Raw genomic sequence first — 26,357 nt, 5'->3', positions numbered from 1 at the left:
ACCTTATTGTCAAAACACAGATTTTATGCCTGTGACTTAACAGCTACTGCTAAATGAAAGAGAATTTTTACATATGTTTATTATTCCTATAAAGGTGGAAAAGTTTTGGAAGAGCTGGAGTGCAGATGAAAATCTATGAATGTCAGTATCTCTTTAATTCGTAAACTTATATTAGTTATTTTCTTTATTTTACCTTGCTAAAATATCCTGCTTGAAACACTTCCTTAAATAACAATACCCAAAAACTTGCAAAGAACCTGCAGATAGGTGGCAAAAACCTGTCTGATAGCAAAAGGAGCATATTTTACATTAAAGGAGAGTCATGTGCATGGTCTGTCCAGTGATACACATTGTCATTTAAGACATTCCATCATTCCCTGCTTGAGCACTCTTCTCTAATCTGATGAGGTACCCTGGGAAGAAACAATGATAGCCAAGGCATTAAAATGTAATCAAGATATGCAAATTCATATCTAAATGTGATTTGCTTGGAAAGAGAAATTAATCTAGGCATGGTCAAATAAACAGTGTGTAATATGGATAATTAATCACCAAATTAGCAGCTGTAGTCCCATGAGAAGATTATGCAAATGAAAAAGTCTCCCATCTACAGTCACTTAATAGCAAACTCTAAACAAAACACAGCCCCTGGGAGCACCATAAAACAAGCCAGTCAAACAGAGTGGGTAGTTCTCCAAGTTTCACAGACACATTTCGTAAGTGCTTTATTCTTCCCAATTTACAGGAACTTGTTTTCCCACAGACACATCAGCTTCACCGAACAACCTGTAACCTTGAAATGTCACTGATGTTTTACAGAGGACTAAACTTCCATTCATACAGTCTAAATCAGCAGTTTAGAGAGACAGGGGATAGAGTGTAAGTCCTCGGCCCCAGAACCCAGAATAAAGAGACGGATACTTCAGAGTTTTATAGAGGTGGGAGCTCCAGACATATGTTAGGTGTCTTCTGTGCATTTAGAAATTATCTCCAACAGTTTCATTTACTGCTTTACACTTGCACTTCCATAACAGACCAGGCGAGTCTCTTTCTTGTTTCTGAAAATAGTATTTTTCCCATATTTCCAATTACAAAGCTTCCTGAAGCACGCTAATGTTTCAGGTTAATCCACTGGCTAATCCAGATCAATGTATTTCACTAGGATGCCTCACATGGAGTAGACTTGGGTATAGTACTACCTGGCCCATGACACCAGATAGTCTTCCCTGAGGCTGTGCATTGCACTAAAACCACAGCCCCACTTGGAATACATAAAATATCAACTAGTTGGGAAACCTGACCCCTAGGTGAAGAGACCATTTGATGCAGAGCTTCCTTGAGACACCATAGTAACTCAGATACATTCAGCTTAACACTGGCTTGATCCACACTGAAATATGCTGAATTTTCTGAATGCAATTTTAGACTTTTTAAATGAAAAAAAATATATATAATATACTGATTCTTGTCCGCATTTACAGTCAAAGCAATTATTCAAATATCAAAATTGTCAAGGGAGTCTGAATTTGCATCTCTCAATGAACTCCATATCCTCAGTTCCATGGGAACAGCCTGTTTTGGGAAGGACACTTGTACAATGCAGGCAAGAAATTCCACAGTGCACCCTCAGCCAAGAAAAGAAAAGCTTCTCACTTGGGTTCTCTGGGTACTTGCTGATATAAGCACTTATAGGTGGAAGATACCTTCGAAAGCACAACATTGTGGCAAACTAGCTTACAGTAGAACTGTCCTAAACTGTCTCTGGAAGTGAATACAAGCTGAGTTCATAAAAGAAGAGGAATTTGCTATTTTTCTGAAATGTTTGTGTTCATTGTCTGATGCTCTAGACCACAAGTTGTTTTCTAGTTCATCTGTATCTATTCAGAATAAATTACATAAATTTCATTTAAAGTTTTAACTCTTTCTTGTGAAGCTATTTGTACATTTTTCTACGTGCTGTGTCAAGCAAAGTCTTTTAGAAAAGGATGAATGTGCATCTCTTGTACTTAAACCCAGGCTGTGTCTTTAGATGCCAACCAAGATGCAAGAACAGACCACAAAGTAATCAGTCAGTTTCATGCCATGGATTCATCAGGCTTGGGATGGACTGTCCTTGAGGGTTAAAGTAGAGACATCTGATGATTGTGGACTTGTGGACTATTAACAAAGATATTTCTTAAGAAGCCATGAACAACTGTGAATCAGACTGGAATAATATGGTAAGGTTTAGGAGCCCTATTCATGAACAGCTGTGCTGAAGTTGCAAAAGCTATTTGCTCAGTAAAGTTAGCATTCTTAGTGGGTAATGGCAAATGTATTTACCCTGAAATGGAAAATTCAAGCACTGCTAGAACTCCATGTTGATCAGGTGACCAGTCAGAACCAAATTGTGACCTAAAGTGTTTCCTGGCCTGTATGAGCCCTGTCAGTTTCCTCTCATTCCAAGAACTCTTCCTACTTTGGGACAAACTGTTGGGCTGTTTGTCCCAGATAAACTTCATGCTGCCCATCGTTGACTGTTCAAATTAGTAATTTCAGAGAGGGAGTACTAGGGAGTCCTGACAGAACCACTCCTTCAGTCACCCACCTAAAATGACAATCTCCAGTGTAGTTAATCAAGCAATGCCCTTTTCTGATTTATTATGCCCTGTGTTACTGCAACTGTCATGTTAGCAATTAAGCTCTCACTACATAAGGTTACTCTAACTATATAATGGGCCAAGTTCTGATCTCCGTTAGAACTGGCTTAAATCTAGAAGGATCCTTTCTGTAAGTGAGCATATCCTGCCATTTAGAAAGAAAACCATTCATATGCTAGTTATAAAAAGAACAGTAATTGATCAAACTGAATTATTGACTTTTATATAACTCTTTGTTATAGTTCAGCAAAACATAATTCCAAATGAAAAAAAGAAACCAGCAATAAGGACACAAGGGAAGAGGATCCATATGGAAACAAAGTAGATTAACTGGTAAAACAAAGATATTGACAGGATTTTCTTAAATTATTATTAGGAATATAATGTCACCCTGCACATCTCAGCAGTGATTTGAGAGAAAGTGACTCTATCCAGGGAAACATTTTAATTAAGATAAAATTTTTAGATTGCTCTGAAATTCTTGGATTGACAGTCTTTGTAACAGTGTTATTTTTCTGTTAATAGTGTACACAAGCTAAAAAAAAAAAAAGAATGAAATAATAATTGCTTATGTGAAGAAAACACTACCTTGACAAGAGTGCAGAGGTAGGAGTTAGTTGTTTAGTTTATATTTATACAGTATAAATGTCAGCAGGAATGAGAAAACATCAAGAGGAACACATTTCCAAACAGTCTGATTACTGATTCTAAATCTGATAAATCTAATGAACATTGAACATTTTAATCCTTCCAGTGCTCCCATTTTAGACAGTAAAGCATCAATTCTGATAGGAAAAGATTGGACCTGACTCCATATCTGGAAACTAATTTAATGGGAAATTGGATAGCGACAAAGTGATGATGATTTATTTTTAATGGTAGATGCTTCATTAGTTATGACTTATTTAGGTGACCTTCCTACTCCTACGGTATTTTCCTTCTCTGTGAACCCCACCCCCTCTAAAATCCTGTACACTTCAAAAAGAGTGAAAGTAAATATTGCTGATCAGGTCCCTGATTCTGCAGACCTTCACTTTTATCTATTAATTGCTATGGTCCTTCTCAAGTACAGAATGAGGACAAGCCAGGCCCCTGGATCGTTATTACAAATCTATGTGTATCCCTCACAAGATGCTTATTATCAAGTATCCTGAGGCAACAAAAGAAATTTTTGTATTTTTTGTTCTTTTTTTTTTTCCATTTATTTGAATTTTTCATATTATGTTGAAAGTGACATTTTGTTTTGCTTGAAATGCATTGAAAAACCTCTATGGTTCTCACAGGAATTAACAATTCCATGTTCGAGACATTATTTAAAGTGCACAGCTTTTGATATTTTGGATTTCTTCTTCTAAAGAAATCAAGTTAATGATTGGTTGTTTAAACTGAAAGTCTAAGAAAACAGCCCAAGGAGTAACATTTAGTCTCCATTAATTAATAAAAACAACAGAAATCTACCATCTTTGTTTCACGAGCCAGGCTAGTAGGCTCATGGGTTAACAGAGGCAGAAAAGGTCAGCCGCTCTTCACTGATGTCTCAACACTCTCCAGAGATGTGACTCTCAGCAACTGCAACTCAGAGAAGTAGTACCTTCCAATGTCAAACTACAAGAGGATTTTTACAGTCCATCTTTTAAAATAAATGGAGTTTTTAAATGTTGTATTTCACTATTTTCCCCATCTACTGTCCTATACTGTCAAAGGAATTAAACATATAGATTATGGCAGCATCTTACAGAACCAAAAAAAAAAAAAACAAAAAATAAAAAAATTGTAATCTCAGAGTCAAAATGATCAATCATACTTCAAGTGTTGGGTTTTGTTTGTTTGTTTGATTGATTTTGCTTTTGTCTTTCCAGGATCTTTTACAGTGATTTCAGAGAGATATCTGAGAGTGGGAATTCTTACTGTAATAGCCCTTGAATTTTTCAAAGATATGATTTATGTTTAGTAACCCAAACAATTTTGCAGCCTTTCTTAAGCAAGCCAGGATTAAAATCCTCTGAAATTCAGATGAATCCTTGTTTTGATTACAAAAATAGTCTACACAAATAATTTGTAACACTTATGAGGGAATCTGCTGTCTTGGGAGACAGCTCTTTATGTATTAACCACAAATAACTTTTTCTACTTGCTGAGGTCATTTTTACTAAACACCTAATTTTTCACTTTTCATTACCAGTTTCTTATAGATACATTTAGTCAAACATTTTCAAGACAATATAGAATATTTTTATATATTCTATATACATATATATATTCTGTATTAAAGACAATATAGAATATTTCTATTCTTTCACTAAGAGTATAAACTAGTTGTCACAGCGTTACAGAGGGACATATATCCCACAATATTAACCTAATGCCACCTAACTTTGTGTTTGGTTCCAGGGGTAGAATTCAGTTCACTGGCCCAAATCTCTGCTGGCTGCAGTAAATGTCTTGCTACAGCTTTAGGTCCATAAGATTCCTTGGCTTCATGTGGTCCCTTGTGAGCACAACTGGTCACTCAGCACAGCAGTCATTGTGATATTAAATGCAATAGTAAACATGTCACTTCTTGGTGTGTTGTTGGCTAAACACATCAATGTACCTTAACCTCCTGTGCCAGGGAGCCAGCTGGGTTCTGAGATAATCTGAGTACTTCGGTATGAGAAAGGCAGGCTCATCAGTCTGGAGCTCAGAGATGAGGAGAATGGTGCATCCTACACCTCATCTCCTTGAGCACACTTAATTGCTTGCTAAATGCTTCAGGGAAATGGTTCTACCTATTTAAGTTGGTCTCAAAGATCTGCACCTGAAAGCAGGATCATAAATTCTTCCTTTAAAAAAATGAAATAGAGATGGTGCTTTCTCAAATCTATTTTTGCAGGTCATATTTATTTCTGCAGTGGGGTCAGGAAGCCAAGAATCCTTTTTGCCCACTCCTGTACTTATACACCAAGTTGGTTTTCTCTTGCTCACAGTGTTTTCAGGATCTTTCTTCCCCATATCCTAATGCTTTGGTTAAGGGAAATTGTAGGATAACAGAGAACCAAACACAGGATTTCCTCAACCTTGGAAAATGTTTGAGCCATTACAGAATGGAACACTACACCGTGTGTCTATCAAGAAAATGACAAATGCATTTCATATGGGGCTTGATCATCTCAGGATGTAGTCTCAGAGTTCTTTGAATTCCTGATATCACAGAAAAAGACTTTGTCTTTGGATTTTGACTTATGTAGAGTATGAGATGCTAGCTGCCCTCTGTTTCTGACAGAGTGTCAAAACTTACACATCCTAGGTTAAAATATTTTCTTTTGAAAGTTTAGTCTTTGGTGTTTAGCTTAGCAGATAGCTCATGAAACCTTGCCAAAGGAAAAGTGAAAAGAAAAACAAAACAAACAAAAAAAAAGTTAGAAAATGATTACTCGGAGGTATTTATGTCCTTAGTGCCCTGCAGAGAAAGAATTTTTTAGATCAGTGTGTCTGACAGCACAGACTTACCTCTTCTAAGAATGGTTTGGTTGTGTCTAAATTTATTTGCCAAAACCCAAGTTTCCGATTCTTTTTTTTTTTTTCCTGTGGAACAATTGCTGATAGATTCACTTGCTTTCCCTGAGGTTCAACGGGTTTCGCTGTTTATCAGCAGTCCTTTTTTTCTTTGAGATTGTCTAGGGTTGCCTACTTCACTGTTCACCTCACCTTTGCCACTGAAGACACCCTATGAGTAGCAAAATGGGAGAGCATCTCCTGAAAAGGAGCAGTGCTTGCTTAGAGCTGAGTTGCATGGACCTTCTGTAGGGGAAGCAGGCTCTCCTATCCTCCACAGCTGGCATACCTCAACATCTCTTGCTGCAAGGCAGATGGTATAGCATGACGAACTATTCAGCAGGAACAGTTCCTGAAAAAAAATAGCCAAGTTATTCAGAGTGCTCCAGAAAATATCGACTGCTTTATCCATATGTATTGCTCTGGTTTGTTTTCTTGACTACTGTTTATTAAATCCCAGTGAAAAAAGATAAATATATATATTTATATGTATATTATATATACAGAATACAAACAGAACTCAAGTTTTTGAAGGTTTTTTCCATTTTAATAGAAATAAAGAAATTATTAATAACATTTTGCTATTTTGAGATCCAAGGTGTAGAAAGCACAATACATATGGGAAAAGGATCTTTCTATGTGCATTTTTCCAAGCACTTTGTGTTAAAATCAGCTTGCAACCTGAAACCAAACACAAACTTTTCTCTAGTAATTTGATAACAAACAGATTTAGTTTGAAAATATTACATATAATCTTATTATTCTTTATCACTATTGAAAATGGAGCAACATAAATATAGAAACAAAAGGAAAGAAAAAAAAGAAAAAACAGGAAAAAATAAAGAAAAAGAAACGTCTGACAACACTAGTTCTAGTTGCAAAAAATCTGTCAGTATAATATAAAACTGATTATGCCAGACTTGAAAGCCAAATTGCTCTGCAGTGCATGCTGAACATTAACTATTAACATTGTTTTTCTCTAACTAGAGCCACTTTTCTTGCAAATGGCAAAACCATTAGTGAGCTGCCAAACTGTATTTTCCACTTAATTTCAATCTCGAAAAATCTAGACATGACAAAAATTAGATTATCAATGGAATATGATGAAAACAAGAACTCAAGGCTCTAATGCCATTTTTTCTCTCTGCAAACTCCCTGATCTTGTCTAATTTGAATAATTACAAGCTTCAAAGGGTTGACAAGGTTCACATACTTAAATCAGTGCATTATATGCTGCATCTGTAATCAGTTGAGAGGCCTTAAAGACACACAAATGAACATCAAAATTTTGTCCACTCTCCCCTTCTGTACTTCACTGAGTTATGTATTTTTATGCAAATAGAATTTTGAGGAAAATGGTTGTGAGGAAAAAAAACAGGAGTGTCTCCAAGCATGAGCTAAAATTTTATATTTAGAATATTCTGTACAAGATCTATTTGGCAATCTCTTCCAACATGATTTTTTTTTTTTAACGTAGAACATTTTTGAATATGTTTTTATTTTTGATAGCTTTTTAGGAATTTCATCTGAAATTAATTCATTTCCTTCTCATAATATGGCTGCATGAAAATAATTGCTTATCTTATGAAGTCATCAAACAGTTCTTTTATCCCTTCAGCTGGATGTATTAGAAAGCTCAATTTATTATACCAAAATGTAACATCCTTCCATCCTCCAAAGATTCTTGAGCACTTGAGCAGCATATAATACTCAGCAGCCAAAAGACAACATTCAAGATGATTTTTCAGATGGTGGGGAATAAAAAAAACAGTTTCAGATTTCCTAAAGCTCAAACTGATTTGATTATTATACTAATATTTGCATAGCACTAGTAGTAGAAAAAAAGACCTTTTGTGTATGTGTCTGTGTGTGTGTGTCTGTGTGTACTGAATACAAGAATAATACAAGTAAGGATAGGAACCTAAGGATTTTGTGTTGTTTACAAAGAAATATCTCATTAAGCTGAAGAATCCATCTGTAAAGCGCTGGGCAGAAATGCTGATGTTTTTGTACATGCTTTTTCCAAGCAAGCTAGCATCCTATTGAATCAGCTCAAAAACTTCCTGTAAACTCCCACTGGGAGGTGGAGTGGTGAGTGGGAGGACTCCCACTGAATTCAGTAGGTTGTGGCTTTCACTTCTATATATGCATATGCAAGTTCACTCAAAGTGAACCCATAGAGACCACAGCTAACCTCAGGGGACTCTGCTGTATGCATGTTGTTCAGTAGAGTGGGCCAAGCAGCAGTTTTGTCATATTAAACCCCCCAGCAGGTCTTGTTATGAGAGACCTGCACCCCCATATCCAGCCCCTGCTACATCTCACATTGAGCAATGGGTCATAGTGTGGGACTGTCTCCTTGGTCCTCTTTGAAGGACTGAAAATGGTTGTGGGAGGACTTCCCACACACAAGGATACTAGCCAGCCAAGGTCAAGTAACAAATACTACCAGATCTGCCAGGGTTCTCTAATATTTATACAACTGTCTTTTGCCAATTCTTACATATTGTTTAATGACATCCTGTAGAAGAGGCAAGTGGAGTGGCTGGGAAGTAGAACTGGGAAAGGGAAAAAAATTATCTACAAATTCTTCTTCTGGAACTTTTCATGTGAAGTTCGTTTGGGGAATAAATATTTGACTCTGAGAAGGCTGTAGGAAGAAATTCACCGATTTCTGATTTCCACCTACAGAGAGTATCTGTCTCCCCAGTCTGGGGATATCGGAATCATCTTCCTGCCCTCTCTGACTCTCTAATGGTTTAGCAACACCACAACAGTCCTCTCAGTAGTTCCACAATCAGCTGTACTGATACTGGGGACCAGATATCCAACCCTTCTTTCAGAGCTTGAATGTCGGCAACAAGGGCTGAGTCTGAATTTAAAAGGGTCATCACCACAATATCACATTCACCATCACCCTGGATTTTGGAAAAGCTAGACAAACATAAAAGTCACTGAGTTTTCATTTCTCTCTCACAAATAGCTTACTGGACAACTTGCTTGTTAAGTGGATAAAAGAAAATTACAACACGGTAGATAAACAGGTTAGCAATAATTAATTCTTAAGATATAGATCTAGTAGCATTAACATCACAAGCTATTTTTCTAAGGCACAAATTGTTAGGCCCTCCCCTCTCTAAACTTCTGGAGATTTCCTCTCTCTTTCCTTGATGGAGTCACAGTTTAAGTCAAAACTCAGCCCAGCCTCATTCAAAGAAAGTTATCTGGCCTCAGACACTTTTACATTATTTACAACTGTACATTATTCTTCACTTTAAGTTCAAATAAAGTAGAAATGCCACCTGTACATAACACAAAGCAAGCAAAACAAATAAATTCCAGGCTTGCCCATTCATCTTCTCTATTTGCTACCACATATTAACAAAGCTCCCTTACAGTTTTGAGAAACCTTTGGGGACTGTGGGGACTGGGCAGGTGTTTTTTTGTTTGTTTGTTTGTTTGTTTTTTTTGTTGGTTGGTTGGTTTGGTTTGATTTGATTTTTAACTATTTTTTTAATTATTATTTTTTATTTTAGTCCTTATCCAATGTCCTTACAGATGCTCTCCAGATCTTGAAAGAATAATGATAGTATAGAAAGCCTTATATTCACTTCAGCAGATGTAGGTCTTAGCATATGGTAGGATCTTACTTTTGTATCCAGATGTTCATGTTAATTCCATTTCTTTTTGTTTGAATCATTTATCATTTGTGTTCTTCTCAGGTAACAATGATTTGGGAGGAGGAGGGGGCAACATGAGATCCTAGATAACCAGTGTTAAGTAGGACTTTCTGTGCATTTCACTTAAAATAAGGCCATCAAGAACACCAAAGGGAATTTCAGTGTCTTATGTGCTAGAAGAGATTAACTCTTCTTAAACAGAAAACTCAGATGGAGTCCAATTTCACGCTGGAAGGACAGAATACCAGAGAAGTGATGACAACCAATTCCCTTTCTGACCAACAACTCCAGGAGACACACAGCATTCTTCCCTCCAGTGTGCTTGCTCTCAGGCCAGTACCTTTTCAGTGGCTTCCTGTACTGCAGTAGCCACCATTTTTCTCCTTCAAATCACAAGGAAAATCTTATTTTCACTTTTCTAGTTTGTTGTTGCTGTTGTTGTTGTTGTTGTTGTTTCTAGGAGTCTTGGCAAGGTGTTTCCTCCTTTATTTGCTTGAAATACAATACTGCCCTGAGGAAGCAGTCTAGAAGGTTCCTGGAGCACATGGAAGACAGTTTCCTGACTCAGCTGGTCAGTGAACCTACCAGAGAGGGTGGCCTGCTAGACCTGCTGTTCATGGACAGAGGACTGGTGGGAGATATGGTGGTCGGGAGCCATCTTGGGCAGAGTGACCACAAAATGGTAGAGTTCTCTGTTCTTGGTGAAGTCAGGAGGGGGGTGAGTAAAACTGCTTCCTTGGACTTCCAGAGGGCAGACAGTGAACTGTTCAGGACACTGGCAGGGAGGGTCCCTTGGAGTCAGTCCTGAAGGGCAGAGGGGTCCAGGAAGGCTGGACGCTCCTCAGTAAGGAAATCTTAAAGGCATAGGAGTAGGCTGTCCCCATGTGCCGTAAGATGAGCTGACGTAGAATGCCGGAGCTGAACCAGGAAGTTTTTCTGAGTGTCTGGGAGAAAAAGAGAGCTTATGGAAGAAGGAAGAAGGGGAAGGCAACCTGGGGACAGTACAAGGAATTGCCAGCATATGCAGAGAAAAAATCAGGAAGGCCAAAGCCCAGTACGAGCTCAACCTGGCCACTGTGGTTAAGGATAACAAAAAATATATTTTTATAAATATATGAATATATTAATTCAAGTATATGTTTTTATAAATATTTAAATATACATATATAAGTATATTAACAACAAGAGGAGCGCCAAGGAGAATCTCCACCCTTTACTGGATGCAGTGGGGAACGTGACTACTGAGGATAACGAAAATGCTGAGGTTCTTAATACCTTCTTTGTATCTGTCTTTACTAGTCCGACCACTTATCCTCGGCGTACTCAGCCTCCCATCCTGGAAGTCTGGGATGAGGAGCAGAAGAAACCCCCCACAGTTCAGGTGGAAACAGTTAGACACCTGCTGCTCCACCTGAACTGTCACAAGTCCATGGGGCCAGATGGGATCCACCCGAGGATGCTGAGGGAGTTGGCAGATGCAATTGCTGGGCCGCTTTCCATCATCTATCATCAGTCATGGTCATCCAGAGAGATCCCGGATGACTGGAGACTTGCTAATGTGACACCCATCTATAAGAAGGGTCATAAGGAGGACCCAGGGAACTACAGGCCTGTCAGGCTGACCTCGGTGCCAGGAAAGGTGATGGAACAGGTCATCTTGAATGCAATCACGCAGCATATGTTGGACAACCAGGGGATCAGGCCCAGTCAGCATGGGTTCATGAAAGGCAAGTCCTGCCTGACCAAGCTCATCTCCTTCTATGACCGGGTAACCCACCTGGTGGATGAGGGAAAGGCTGTTGATGTAGTCTACCTAGACTTCAGCAAGGCCTTTGACACGGTCTACCATAGTATTCTCCTGGAGAAGCTGGCAGCCCATGGCTTGGACAGGTACACTCTTTGCTGGGTTAAAAACAGGCTGGACAGCAGGGCCCAGAGAATGGTGGTGAATAGAGTGAAATCCAGCTGGTGACTGGTCACCAGTGGTCTCCAGGGGTCATTGTTGGGGCCCATCCTCTTTAGTATCTTTATTGATGATTTGGATGAGGGAATTGAGTGCACCCTCAGTGAGTTTGCAGACGACACCAACTGGGAGGGAGAGTGTTGATCTGCCGAGAGGGTAGGAAGGCCCTGCAGAGGGACCTGGACAGTTTGGATGAGCAGAGGTCAATAGGATGAGGTTCAGCATGGCTAAGTCCGGGTCCAGCACTGTGGCCACAACAACCCCACGCAGCACTACAGACATAGCGCAGAGTGGCTGGAAAGCTGTGAAGAGGAAAAGGATCTGGGGGTGTTGGTCAACGCTCGCTTGACCATGAGCCAGTAGTGTGGTGGCCAGTGGCATCCTGGCTTGTATCAGGAATAGTGTAGCCAGAAGGACCAGGGAGGTGATTGTCCCCCTGTACTCTGCTCTGGTAAGGCCGCACCTCGAGTACTGTGTTCAGCTTTGGGCCCCTCACTACAAGAAGGACATCACGGCACTGGAACATGTCCAAAGAAGGGCTACGAAGCTGGTGAAGGGCCTGGAACACAAGTCCTATGAGGATCGGCTGGGGGAACTGGGGTTGTTTAGTCTGGAGAGGAGGAGGCTCAGGGGAGACCTTATTGCTCTCTGCAACTGCCTGAAAGGAAGGCCTTTGGGGAGCTGGGGGTCAGCCTTTTCTCACAGGTAATTAGTGATAGGACTAGAGAGAATGGGCTCAAGTTGCACCAAGAGAGGTTTAGGTTGGAAATTAAGAGACATTTCTTCTCAGAAAGAGCAGTCAGGCATTCGAACAGGTTGCCCAGGGAGGTGGTGGAGTCACCGTCAGGTGATGTTTAAGGAAAGGTTGGACATGGTGCTTAGGGACATGGTTTAGTAGTTGACATTGGTAGTAGGGTGATGGTTGGACCAGATCTTGAAGGTCTTTTCCAACCTTAATGATTCTATGATTCAGATAATTCCTCCAGGCTTGGCACACTCAGTTGCTCAGGGAGAATATGTAGTCTCCCTGCTTTTGGGCAACTCATCGTGTAACAGGACACCAGTAAAAAGTAAATGAGCAGTCTTTTGCTGCCTACCACAGGGAGCATGCAGTCCATAGATGTACATGTTAACAAACCTGTATAAGGGATACAATCCGTCCATTTTTGGTTTAAAAAAATAAATTCATTGAAATGCATTTTTTTAGTGTGAAACAATGAGGTATCTGGAAGGCCAAAGAACAATTCTTCATTTATTGTTTCTATTTATTATTTATATTATGATAGTTGAATACTGGGAAAAGAAAGCATCACTGATTGCTTGATCTGTTCTTATCCCTTTCTTAAGCGTTCAAGACTAGCTGTTGGAGGTAGAGTACAGTTTTTGACAGTCATTTTTTCTAAGCTGGTATGGACACTGATGTTCATGGCCTGTCCAGTAATTTCCAACTCTTCTTGCCAATGTATGAATCAGTCAGAAGCTATTTTCTCCTCCCAGTATGTGATTATACAGTGGTAAGACAAAGGAATGGAGACATTTCTTATTAGAATCACAGAAAGGACCCCTGGAGGTCTTCTAGTTGAGTCCCCAACTCAGACCAGGATTAAGACTGACATTAGATTGTGTTGCTCAGGGCCTTGTCCTTGCAACTTAAAAACTATTGTACCATAGTGGAGTTTACTACTTCACTTTCTTTACCCATCAGTTCGAAGAGCCATGTAGATCAGCTGTCTAGAAGTTGTTTGGGGGATGTGTTCATAGCATGACTGGCATAACCTCGCATTCGCTGAAGGTTATAATGGTACTTTCCTATTCCTTTCCTCTCAGTTTGGTCAACAGCTTTCAGATACTCACTATCTTCTTCCTCACGAACTGCACATGCAGCAGCAAGAATGGTTATAGACACAGAACAGAGGAAAACAGTTTTAAAATTGTGATATTTTTGTCTTCGAGTTCTTCTTCTCTTCTTGCAGTCTTCTTGATTTGCCATATGGGCACTTTTAAGTGAAAATGTGGTCTTCTTAAACCTTCTTTCAGATAGACTTACCTGGAATTTATTCCATCTTTCTATGGATGACATTTTCATTCAAGTTGTTTTACCAATGCTAATATTTTTGCTAAAGCCTTCTGTGTTTATATCACCCATTCCCACCCAGGATTGGCAAGGATTTGATTCACTGTTTTTTATGATTTAAGTCAACTGTGTCTTGTCTCTATCTTTCTGTTATGCTGAAGTCAGTAGGAATACATGGGCAGTGTGTCTTATGGCAACCATCATAAATATACACCCTGAAAGTGACTTCTGCATTCTTATTTTTGTTTATGTTTTTAAGTATCTATGGAATCAGATTCGGGGATCTCCAAAATCCAACTCAAGTTGTGCAAGTGGTAAGGCAGAGTGGACATAAAATTGTTGTAGTTTAACACTTTCCAACTTCAAAGCACTTGACAATTTCTAAAACCTCGGCTTTTGGCACATCAAACATGAGGAATGCTGGGAAAGAGTTGTACCACTTGAATGGTAGCAGATGGTGATGTTAAGTTTGCAGATCATACTGAACTAGCAGAGAGCCTCGTGCCAGAAACACAGGGGAAGCTATACAGATCCAGCAGAGACAGTTCTGTTACCAACTCAGCAGATGAGTCATTGTGTGACCGAGAGAGTGACCCATGGGATGATTTCAATTACTTGTGTCCCAGTTCTTCTAAAATAAACAAACAAAAACCTTAGGAATGAGCATAATTTATAGCAACCCATCAAAGCCAACTGAGTTATTTGCATGTTAAATTTTTAACTATCAGCATGCATGTTTTCAAGATCACAACTATGAGCTTTCATTTTTGGAATTGGCAGCTATTTGTAATGCCTTCTTTTTAGAGATGGAATCTCTGAGGAGGTCATCATCTAAACAGTTGTGTCCCATTCTCCATTTTTCCTCATATATGTGAGGCTGTATATGTTTAGCCTTTGATTGGTTTGAATTTCCACCTATAAAGGGGATATGTAACTGTAGATCTAGATTTGCTAGTTTAAGAATACTTAATAATGCATTAAACAAAGAGTTTTGACTCTTAGCTTTGAGGCAGTCACAAGACATTTCACTGAAATCAGCAGGACTTTCCTTGGAGCAGTTCAGAGCTTCCATGCCAGGAGTTTCTTGCAAGAGACTTTACCATTGTTAATTTATAGTTACTTCTATTGTTTTACAATTATTTTACTAATATATAAGTGGATATATCAAGTACTTGTCTATTTTCTAAAAAGAAATTGTGAATTGAAGTCCTAGAAATACTCTGGTGAGCTCCTTGAGTGAACTACAGATTAAAGAATTCTCATAATCCAGTATTAAGAAGATGTAATGTTCAGAGTAATTTTGAAATCCCACAAAATAGCAACCTCTAGTAGAAAACATATTGTACGTCTGTAAGAATAGAAACACCTATGGACACTTTGCTATTTTCAAGCAGCAGCTTGTGACAGGTGTATACCACAAAAAAACATAGCAATGAAACTAAAACCATAGTGAAGGGCATAGTTTGGTCTATGGCATCTTCTAGGCCCATCTTTTGTTCTTGTGTTTAGGCATTTCCAAAGACAGCACAAGGGAAGAAGAGGGGGCAGTTACAAGGCAGAAATATATTTTGGTAGGATGGTCTACTCAATCAGAGGGAGTGGGTAAAAGTATTAGTAACTTGACTATGTGAGTATCTCAGAACATCCAGAATAACCTAAAGATTGTAAAGCTGGTAAAGCAACTGGAGAGAAAATTCGGCAATAAAAATTCAATTTATCTTTCAGCAATCTATGCTATTTGTATTCCTTTTAACACATTAGTCATCCAAAAAGTGAAATGACAATGCTGTTGCAACATAAGTCAGTTAAGTGAGATTTTTCCAAAAGCGATGGGCAAGAACGTGCAGGCGTTCAAACCCAGCCTGTAAAAGCAGAATGCAGGGTTGTGGTCTTGCAATTCTGCATTTCATTTCACCTTTATTTGTATACAGGCATATACAAATCAGCCTCTGCACCAACATGAGTCAGACATGCATTGGTTTAACAGATACTCTTGCAATTCTCTCACAGGTATTCCAGCTCTCGTGATGTATATAGCGACAAAACAACCTTCTTTTGATACAGATGTTGGAAGGAAAATATAAAATAGCTACACTTGAACTCCTTGACTTGAACTCTGTGTAATGTTTTCCTGAGAGATGAGAAATCTGTAGCTGTTATAAATGGTATACATACTGAAAGTGTTTTAGAATTACTTATTTCTAGAGAGTATCCTGATTTTTGCACCGTGCAAAATAGGAATATTGCATAAATTCCAATTAAATACAGAACAGATTTGCTGAACAACAGTATGTCCAGAAGCTATTGAATCAAGCAAAAAAAAGATTGCTGAAGAGTAAACAAAAAATCTACCAATAGATTTTAAAGTTTCCCTGTGCTTCAGGACTATTGCTTGACCAGTACCCCAAACAATATCTTAATGTCTTCCATTTGAAACTGTTCCAGACTGGTGAATATTCGATGCATTCCCTCCTTCCCTGCAGAAATAGATTAGTGCAGAACACAGATGAGAGGTTAAAAGCTGTGATAATTTATCGTATGGATACCACTTCTCTGTGGATTGAAACTGAAAGATACATTTGTACAGATTTCCTTTTACGGTGAAACCATTGAATTCCATCAAGTAGCACATATAATTTCTGTGCCTCTCCTTATTGAACACAAACCACACTATCTATTTCCAGCACTATTTTAATATTTTCACAAGTACCAAAGCAATGTAGTTGTGAAAAGCAAAGCAGCCAATGGAAGCATACAGCACTCAGAATCGAGATTTAATTCTGAAGAAACCTAAGCTTTTAAAAACATAAGCACCCAAACAAACAGAAAACTGCTTCTATAGCAATGATATAAGCTGTGAAAACATTGGCATTCTCCTCTCATAACAACCTTTTATCTTATCAGTGACTACAAGCACGAGCAATTTTGCTCTTATTCATAAAGCAATTACCTAAGAATTGACCACTATAATCCATATATCATTTAAAGAAAAAGAATATGTTGCATAAAAATACATAAAAAGGAAAAAGCTCTTCATCTCAATAGTGTGAGCTGAATGAACAGCACTATTTACAAAGAAAACTGGGATTGGCTGAACAACTGGAACACCATGATATTGATAATGCAAAGCATTTATTTAGCAGAACCCATTTGGTTCTAACAAAACAGTTCTAACAACAACAACAACAACAACAACAACAAGTTCTAAAATAACACAAGCCAGTAAGATAAAAGGAATATTAATACCAAAAATATCTATAAAAGTAAAGCAATATGAACTTCATCATTTTGGTAGAGTGGAAGGGAAAGAAGCTCAGGCAAAAGCATTCTGAACATATTTGAAGTAATGTTGACCTGAAAAAGCAGAAACAAGTAAAAACTTCTGTCTTCTTTCTTAGCAAACCTAAACTGGATATTCTGAATCACCACATATGCTCTGGAATCTTATAAAATGAGTACTTAATATATTTTTTTATTTTCTTTACATTTTTTCCCCTGGACATCATATTTAAAATGCCTGTCTTGGATTCCCTCAACCTTTCTTGTATATATGTACTTTTTTTTTATAGATATGTATTTTATTTACTTTTTTTTTTTTTAATCCCTTCAAATCTCATCTGTGTGAGATCTCAAAGACAGTTCTTAGTTGTTGAAATAGTATTTTGCTGTATTTCTGAAGTGGATTTCATAAGAAACTTTAGTCTGAAAAATCTGACTATCCTAGACATTATTTCTTTCATAATTTAATCCTGAATAAGAATAATTGTTCTTGAGATTTAAGATAAAATGTAGCATTCTACAAAACACTTGGATTTAAAGCTCTTTGGCAAACACAGATTTCTTTTCTGTAAACTCTTGAATGTTTATTAGTTTAGTTGTTTCTATTAAAGTATTATCACTGCTGGCCATGTGCTCTAACACAGGATTCTGATTAACTAACACCAAGAACTGCCTACTCTATTCATATTATTGCCTTACTTAAATTGATGCTCACAGCTAAACCATATTATACCAGTTTATAGGAATGCCTCATTTTGAAGATAAAATAAAATAAAAATAAGAATTAAAAAAAATTAAAATGTAGCATTAAATGTCTCAACACTCCCTGGATCATAAATTGGTTTTCCTCTTTCTTGATTCAGTGGTGGGTCTAGATTTTCTTTTCTCATTTTTGCATTTGTAAAACTTTCATTTTCCCTTTTATTGCCTTTGATCGTGACCAGCTTCACAGTTTACCCTCTTTGACTTTATTCCACGTGTTTCCACTTGTAAGGAGAACTGACCAATGGATCACATTGTCTTCACTGCTTTGGAAGATAGGCTCTTAGTGGTTTTTAGTGGATTTTATTTTACAGTGAGTTAGTAAAAATAAAGTAGTTGTTTTACAGAACAGTATAAACGGGCGCTAACTCTGTGGTTATCAGAGAGGTAGCTAGACAGGATTATATTTTTAACTGTGCCCATAAGTATCCTTATTTATTCTGCTTCCTGGTAATAGTCTATTGCTCCCAATAGGATTTTACAATAACATTGGAGATGTTTGTGAGCTGTCTTAAAGCAAAAATATATGTTTTGATGATTACCAGAAATCCTGTGCTTCCCAAAGGGACTTTGTTGATCTCCAGCAGATATGATTCCTTTGTTTTTCCACATTTGGTGGAAACTAATGCTGCCAGATTTCTTTGGTCAGTGCTGGTCTAAAGTCCGCAGACAAGGAGAGCTTTTCCCATTCCTGCTTACCCACTTTGCTACCCATGCTGGAGCTTACCTCAGGTGATCGTTAGAAATACGGAGCGTCCATAGTGGCGTGTTAAGAGGTTGCCTTTAAGAAGAAAGACAATAAAAAATAAAAAAAAAAGGAGGAAGAAAAACAAACAAACAAACAAAAACACTTCAATATAATATTCAATATAATAAGGCCTTGCCTTATAAAGGAAAATATTAATTGAATATATAAGATCACAAGATAAAATTGTAGCATCTGGAATCAAGATGGCCACATTTTGCACATATATTGAAAAGCAATATTTGTCTTAGACATATGTACCTACAGTACTCACCTCAATATTTTCAAATGTTTCATGAAAATCATACTTAGATTTTGGAAAAAAAAAAAAAAAGGAACTGTAGATCAGGTTACCTGGGGCACAACAACCCCAAGCAGAGCTACAGGCTGGGAGATGGGGAGATGAGTGGTTAGAAAGCTGCCTGGCAGAGAAGGACCTGGGAGTATTGGTTGATAGTCAGCTGAATATGAGCCAGCAGTGTGCTCAGGTGGCCAAGAAGGCCAACAGCATCCTGGCTTGCATAAGAAACAGTGTGGCCAGCAGGTCTAGGGAAGTGATTGTCCCCCTGTACTCGGCTCTGGTGAGGCTGCACCTCGAGTACTGTGTTCAGTTTTGGGCCCCTCGCTACAAGAAGGACATCGAGGTGCTCGAACGAGTCCAAAGAAGGGCAACGAAGCTGATGAGGGGTCTGGAGAACAAGTCTTACGAGGAGCGGCTGAGGGAGCTGGGATTGTTCAGCCTGGAGAAGAGGAGGCTCAGGGGCGACCTTATTGCACTCTACAGATACCTTCAAGGAGGCTGTAGCAAGGTGGGGGTTAGTCTATTCTCCCATGTGCCTGGTGACAGGATGAGGGGGAATGGGCGAAAGTTGCGACAGGGGAGTTTTAGGTTGGATGTTAGGAAGTACTTCTTTACCGAAAGGGTTATTAAGCATTGGAACGGGCTGCCCAGGGAGGTGGTGGAGTCACCATCCCTGGAGGTCTTTAAAAGACGTTTAGATGTAGAGCTTAGCGATATGGTTTAGTGGAGGACTTGTTAGTGTTAGGTCAGAGGTTGGACTGAGTGATCTTGGAGGTCTCTTCCAACCTAGATGATTCTGTGATTCTGTAATAGCAATGAAAGAATAAAAAATCTCATCATCAAGGAATGATTGTAATATCAATATATAGAATCTTCCTATTACATGCTTCTGCCAAGTCTAAAATTCAAAATTTGGAGTTGAATTTGATATTCAGTCTCAAGTAGAAATTTATTCCTTGGTAAAATATTAATCCTCAGAGGACAGTATGCTACCAACAGAATTGAAATCTGTGAAAAAGAAACCCAGTAACAACTAGCACAATAGCCATATGTAGGTCAGGAGCTGGATACACTGAGACTGTATTGCATTTGGTCTGTTCTAGTAATCCCTGTGTTCTCAGACGTGAAATTCATCTAAATCTTTCTTGCTGAAATAATGAATTTGACTTAAAATAGAGACTCTATGTGGGAGAACACTTCTAAACATAGAATTAATAATACTTCATTACATTTATAAATCAGAAATGTTATTTGCATTTTTGGGTGTGCTAGCAGTTAAAAATATTCATTAATTAAATGTCTTTTTTTTTTTTTTCCTGAAAACCATCTGCTGTTCTTTTTCAGCCTGCCAATGAAGTCAAGATACAGAAACAGCAATATAAATGGTCTTCCTTTTCCAAGAGATGATACCCTCAAAATCATATATTATGGCATAACTGCGAAGTTCACTTAGTAAGATGCTTACTCTTAATTTTATATATATATGTATATGTTTTATCCTATTTTTTTTTAAATGCAAAGAGAACATTAAACTTTTCCATAGACATCCACAAATATTTTACATTGCGTGTGCATAAATGTCCCCTTACTATTGAGACCATTTAAATAAAACCTTTAAAAGAAAAGTATTATGAGTTGGAATCAAAACCACAAAGATTTGGTATATCTGCATCACATTCACATGTGGGTTTAAACTATCTGAAATTGATCTGCTATTACTGTAAACTGTCAAACTATTGTAGTAACACAGGGACACTTCATAAACAAGAAAGCAAGAGCTGGTGCCAAAATGTCATCTTGTTTATGAGGGTATAAATTTGGATTAGGCTTTAACCCTATATTAGCAGTGAAACCTCGATGGAATCTGGCTCACAAATTCAACTCTGTTGCCTGTGTAAGCAGTATTGGACATCACAAATCAACAACAATGAAAGCTGTTGACTTTAGAAGTCCAGGTAAGACATCTTGCTTGGAGAAGCTGCCATTCAATGCTTTTGATAAGGAATCAAAAGGTGTTTGGTGGATGAGAGCAGCAAAACCCAGCTTGCAAGACAAAATAGAAGTTTATTGCTCCTTTTCATTGCTCCTTTTCACTATTTTTTGAGGACTACATTATATAATATATATTTTATATATATTATACCCCCTTTTAGTTTAAAACCATGACCCCTTGTCCTTTCACAACAGGAGGCCCTGGTAAAAAGTCTCTCTCCATCTTTCTTGTTAGCCCACTTTAAGTTTGAAAGGCAGCAATAAGGTTGTAGCCTTCTCTTCTCCAGGCTGAACAACTCACAACTCTGTCAGCCTTTCTTCAATAGGAGAAGTGTTCCATCCCTCTGATCATGTTTGTAACCCTCCACTGGAACAGTTCTAAGAGGTCCACATCTTTCTCTGGCTGAGGGCACAGAGCTGGATGCAGTATTCCAGGTGGGGTCTCAGGAGAACAGAATCCATAAGATTTTTCAGTATAATTTTTTGTTTATTTTAAAGAGATTACTGTGGAGTCTGTTAGAATTTTTTTTTTTTTTTTTTGTCTGACAGCATGAAAATGAATTTCAGTGATGAATCTGAGACATTTCTTTCAGCTTCATGATCATGGTATACATCATGTGTCCATGTGGGCTTGCCTCCTCTTCTTATGATTAGATCATTTCTTTGTGATGGTAAGACACAGGCAGCAAAGTCAAGATTAGTGTCAAGGAAGAGTAAAAAAGTTGGAATATTTATTGTGCTTAGCTCCTTAAATTATAAGGCGGGCACAACTACATCTCAGGGTGGTTTTTTTTGTTTTTGTTTGTTTGTTTGTTTGTTTGTTTGTTTTGTTTGTTTTATTTTTATTCATGGAGGTTTTTAAGTTTTTTTCAAGCTAAGTGCTTTCCTGACTGACTTACAAAACTTCTTTCCTGAGCAGGCTAACTGATTTTTACTGTTGAGTAATTCACATAAAAAGTTAATTAAGCCTTTGACCTGATGTCCCAATTGCTCCTTGGCAGAGTCTAGGCCACTTAGTTTCCTAATAAACCAACAATAAAGTCCCTGTTAGTCTTAGAAATTATTTAAATTTCCTTGATTTTGTTCTGCAAAATAGTGTTATGGTAGCCATGTTATTTTCTGATGCTTATACCTTTTACATAAATGGGAAGAAAAAATTCTCTTTGCCTCTTTCTGTGTATGTCTTGAAAGGCTATAGCTAGCACTTAGAGAAAAGACAGGCCTTCATTCTTTAAGGTTTTATTTAACCACCATGATGTGTGTTTTTCTTGCTTGTATGTGTAATGCAACTTGCTATGCTTTTCTTTCCAGTATGCCTTTAACCATTGAAATAGATACTGGCATTTTGCTGAGAGAGTCAATGACATAGTTGAGAGGTTAGACAACAGTGAGATTTTATGTACAAATCACTCAAACGGCTCACATTTTAAAAATTGTGTAAAGTAGTATTTTCTAAGGCTGAGTTATTCTGTGTTGCATATCTGTGAACATCTGAGAAGAAATACTGAAGTACTTTATGCTTTAATTTGATGATAAAGAATTCATCAAGTTAATAACAAAGGTAGATTAGAGCAATAATGTATGCAGTCACAGTGAATTTTCTATGAACTTGCTGGATTGAAACCTCAGCTGCAACAGACAGCACCACTGAATCCTGTAGATATCTTCAGTTTGCACTAGCTGAATTTTAGCGCTCTAGTGTCAAAATAACAGAAGGAAGTTTTTCTGAGTATCAGATCGATGGGGATAATTTATACTTTTTTCTTTTTTTTCTTTTTCTTTTTTTTTTTTAATCTGATGAGAGTAAAATTAGTGCAATTAAAGTAGTTTTTTTATTCTGGATCTGTTTTTAAAGCCAATCAACTGGTTATAGATTGTGGCTCACCACAAAAATAAAATGTGTTCTGAGATAACTATCTAGCCAAATTTTTCTTCAAGTCTCTCTTCAACTGGTCATACCATGTAGCTTTAAATAGCTACTATTCATCAGTTGAATTTTGTTGTACATCTACATGTCCCTTAATTAACTTTATATCAACTACATATGCACACAGGCATAGGGAAAACTGTATTACATGGAGAAGTAAAGTGACTGCCAGTAAAATGCTTTCTAAAATCATTACATTTTAATGAGTTTCCAATTACAGCAACAAATCAGAAAAATCAGCATCAGTAAATACTGCTCATATGGACTTTGATCTCTTCCAGAACATCACATGTCTTTGATTAAAGGAAGCAAGAGAAGGCTTTACATCTGGCTCTGACAAAATAATTAACTAAAGCATTGTTGACTCAAATGGGCCTGGTTTTCACGTGTTCGTTTTAGAAAGAAAAGATGTTGTCCTCTTGAAGAATTGATGAACTTACTTTATAGGTGTGGGAGTGTACATTTCCAATTGCAGTTCTAAACAGTTCATCATCAGAACATCGTCATCATTCAAAGTTTGTGTTGTGAGGAAGAACTCTCACTATTTGCCCTGGTTATTCCTATTTATAACACGCTAACACTTTGGTTTAACATATTAGAAAATGACATGAGCAAGAAATACCAAATACTTGTTTAAAGTCTTTGATAAGTTATAGGCAGGTATATAGCAGTGACAACCTGTGTCTTTCTACACATACTAGAAAACAATAGCTGCTCAGTAATCTCTTCCAAGATTAATGATTTCAAGCAGTGCTACTTGAAATATAACGTGCATCTCAGTCAAGACTGCTTCAATTTCTTGAGACTGCATCACTACTCAAAAGGGAAAGAGTAGAAAGGCAATTTTTATATTGCTTTTATTTTCATGAGACATGATTTATCTTGCATGTAACTGTACTCATGGTCTTAAGCAATTGGCATATGTTTTTATAAATAAATGAACAAGACATAATGAACGGGACAAGTGCTGGCGTCTGAGTTTTATGGATGGTGTTCTCAGACATTTTCTTTCCTCTGTGAAAGTGTCTCCCTGTTCCCTCTACTGCTGTAAACTGTGTTAGCTCTTAAAATAACTTTAAAATAAGCAGAATTATTGTAGTTTTCATCTAATGCTATAAATATCTTTCTGGGAACTATATTCATGTGATTTACCACCACCATGAAATGTAGAATCTTATGAAATCTCTGCTCACTTTTTTCCTAGTATGGTTTAAAACACTCCCAACATTCTGCTTGAAGATAATATAATTTGAGGAGAAAATGCACTTCACAAGTGCATGTATTCTTCAGTCAATGGTCTACATTACCTTTTCTTTTCTAATTGTGTGTAAAGTCTTCGGATACCCTGATTTTTAATCTTGTGATATTCTTAGTGTTATTATGTATTTCTTCCCCTCTCCCCTGAGCAGCCAATTGATATTTTATATTCTAAAGCTTCATATTCCTGTATTTACGTTTTGTGTTTTATATGGAAATAGGTGGGGGTGTGACGTTTTGGTTCAGTGCTGAGCCCTGGAGCTCAAAACATTTATTCAAGAATTGTTTGGATCTGTTGCTGTCTAATTTCAAGTTGAAGGTGGAATATGAATGATTTAAAGGATTCATCTTCATCTATCCTCCAAACACAAAAACTCATTCAATGAAGTTATTATAAAAACAAACAACTAAAAACAAACAAGTACAAACAATCAAACAAACAAGACACAGTTCTTCAGCTGTTAAAGCATCATTGTGTGTTCATGTCAGCAATAAGGAGAGGACTGAAAGAAGTGTAAAGGAATACTTCTCAAAATTATAATATAGATTCATAAAAGTGTTTCAGAAACTGCTCCTTAATGCTTAGAAGTGTTGTACCATAAGCATTTATGAAAACCTTCCCAAGCCTCTATTTCTGAAAAAAAAAAAAAAAAGTTTTTGGCAGCTTCTCCGAGCAATTTTTGTGTAATCATTGATTTCATTTTCGTAAAGAAGGCTGTCATTATTGAAGCATGTTGAAAAAGAATGTTGCAGCTAATATCTTTTATGAAAAATGTATAGCAATATTTGGTAATATAAATTGTTTCATTTTTTAGACACTTGTAATTTTATTATTAACTCAAATAAAACAGATATTTAGAATTTGTTTTTTTTTTATTATTATTATTTTTGACTTTCATTCCTTTTATTTTTCTCTTCCAATTGCATTAACAGGTTTCTAGTTCTGGGATGCCAGGATAACAGAAAGTGAATTTGGGCAAGTAATGAAACAATGATAAACATACCTTGGACTCAGTAGGAGTGATGTTGTTTAATGTCAGCAGTGACTGAAACTGCTTTCCAAGTGACTGAGGCTTTGTAGGCCTGTTCTCCTTTAATTACTTTCTGCTTCTCAAAGGACATTGATTTAAATTGCATGTCATATAGCCAATGACTTTTCCTAGTTCACATCAGCATTTCTAGAGCAACCTGCTGGTGCACATTGTGGATGGTTTCATACTTCAGGGCTATTTTCTATTCATTCCATTTCATTATCCCTGACATACCTCTTTTACAACAAAGGAATCTTTAAAGCTTAAATGCTACTAAATCTTAAGAAGAGGAGACTGCTAGTTTAATTTTAGCCTCTGTGAGTAGCCTTGTTTGTATAAAGATTGTGGGAGATGGAAGAAAGAGGGAAAGTTGGAGCTCAGAAACAGTAACTGTAAAGAAGAAAAAGAATAGCACAGAGCTTATCTGTTCTTAGCAAAATGCAGAAAGTTAAGATTTCATACTCCATTGGGTAATGCAGTTTCAGCGGTTAGGGGTTGCCAAACCCTCAGATGTGCTTTGAGTCCTCCTCTGTTCTCAGGAGGCTTGTATAGGAACACAAGCCAGTGTTTTATATGTAGTTAGTTAGCTTTCCTTATTGTCAGAGATGAACTTGAGATGAAATCCTGGCCTGAATAAAACCAGTGAAAAATATCTGGCAAGTGTGTGGAACAGCATGTATATAGAGGGTGTCACAGTACAACCTCTCTGTTACTCTTTTCCTTTTATCTTCAGCACAATCAATGTGTAAATATTTCCCTCTTCTTAACGAGTGTAACTTTATGGTACAAGTAATATAACAGTATTTAATCGTACAAGTAGTATAACAGTATTTATTAAAAACAATCTATTACAAAATGTAATATACAAATTCAAAGACAAAGGTCTCAAAAAGTATCTAACACTTGATAGGGAAACGTATTGTCACCTTCATGAGGCTTTGCTTGAATGACAGAAAAAAACTTTATGTGTTGCTATCCATCTAACCTACCGAGCTTCCATGTTTAAATTTGCACAAAAGCTGCTTAAATTTGCTGGGGATTTGGATCAGAAATCTCCTGAAGGCTAAAGCTTCCATGTATTATTACTATTAAAGAAGAGGAAAAGGACATGTTAATGATGATTTGAAGGTGTTTTGTAAGTGGGAGATACCACATTTCTCTAAATCCCACCTC

Source organism: Anser anser (assembly GCF_964211835.1).
Source record: "Anser anser genome assembly, chromosome: 1".
Classification (NCBI taxonomy): Eukaryota; Metazoa; Chordata; class Aves; order Anseriformes; family Anatidae; genus Anser; species Anser anser.
The sequence above is the reverse complement of the archived record's forward strand: the minus strand, read 5'-3'. Positions refer to the sequence as shown.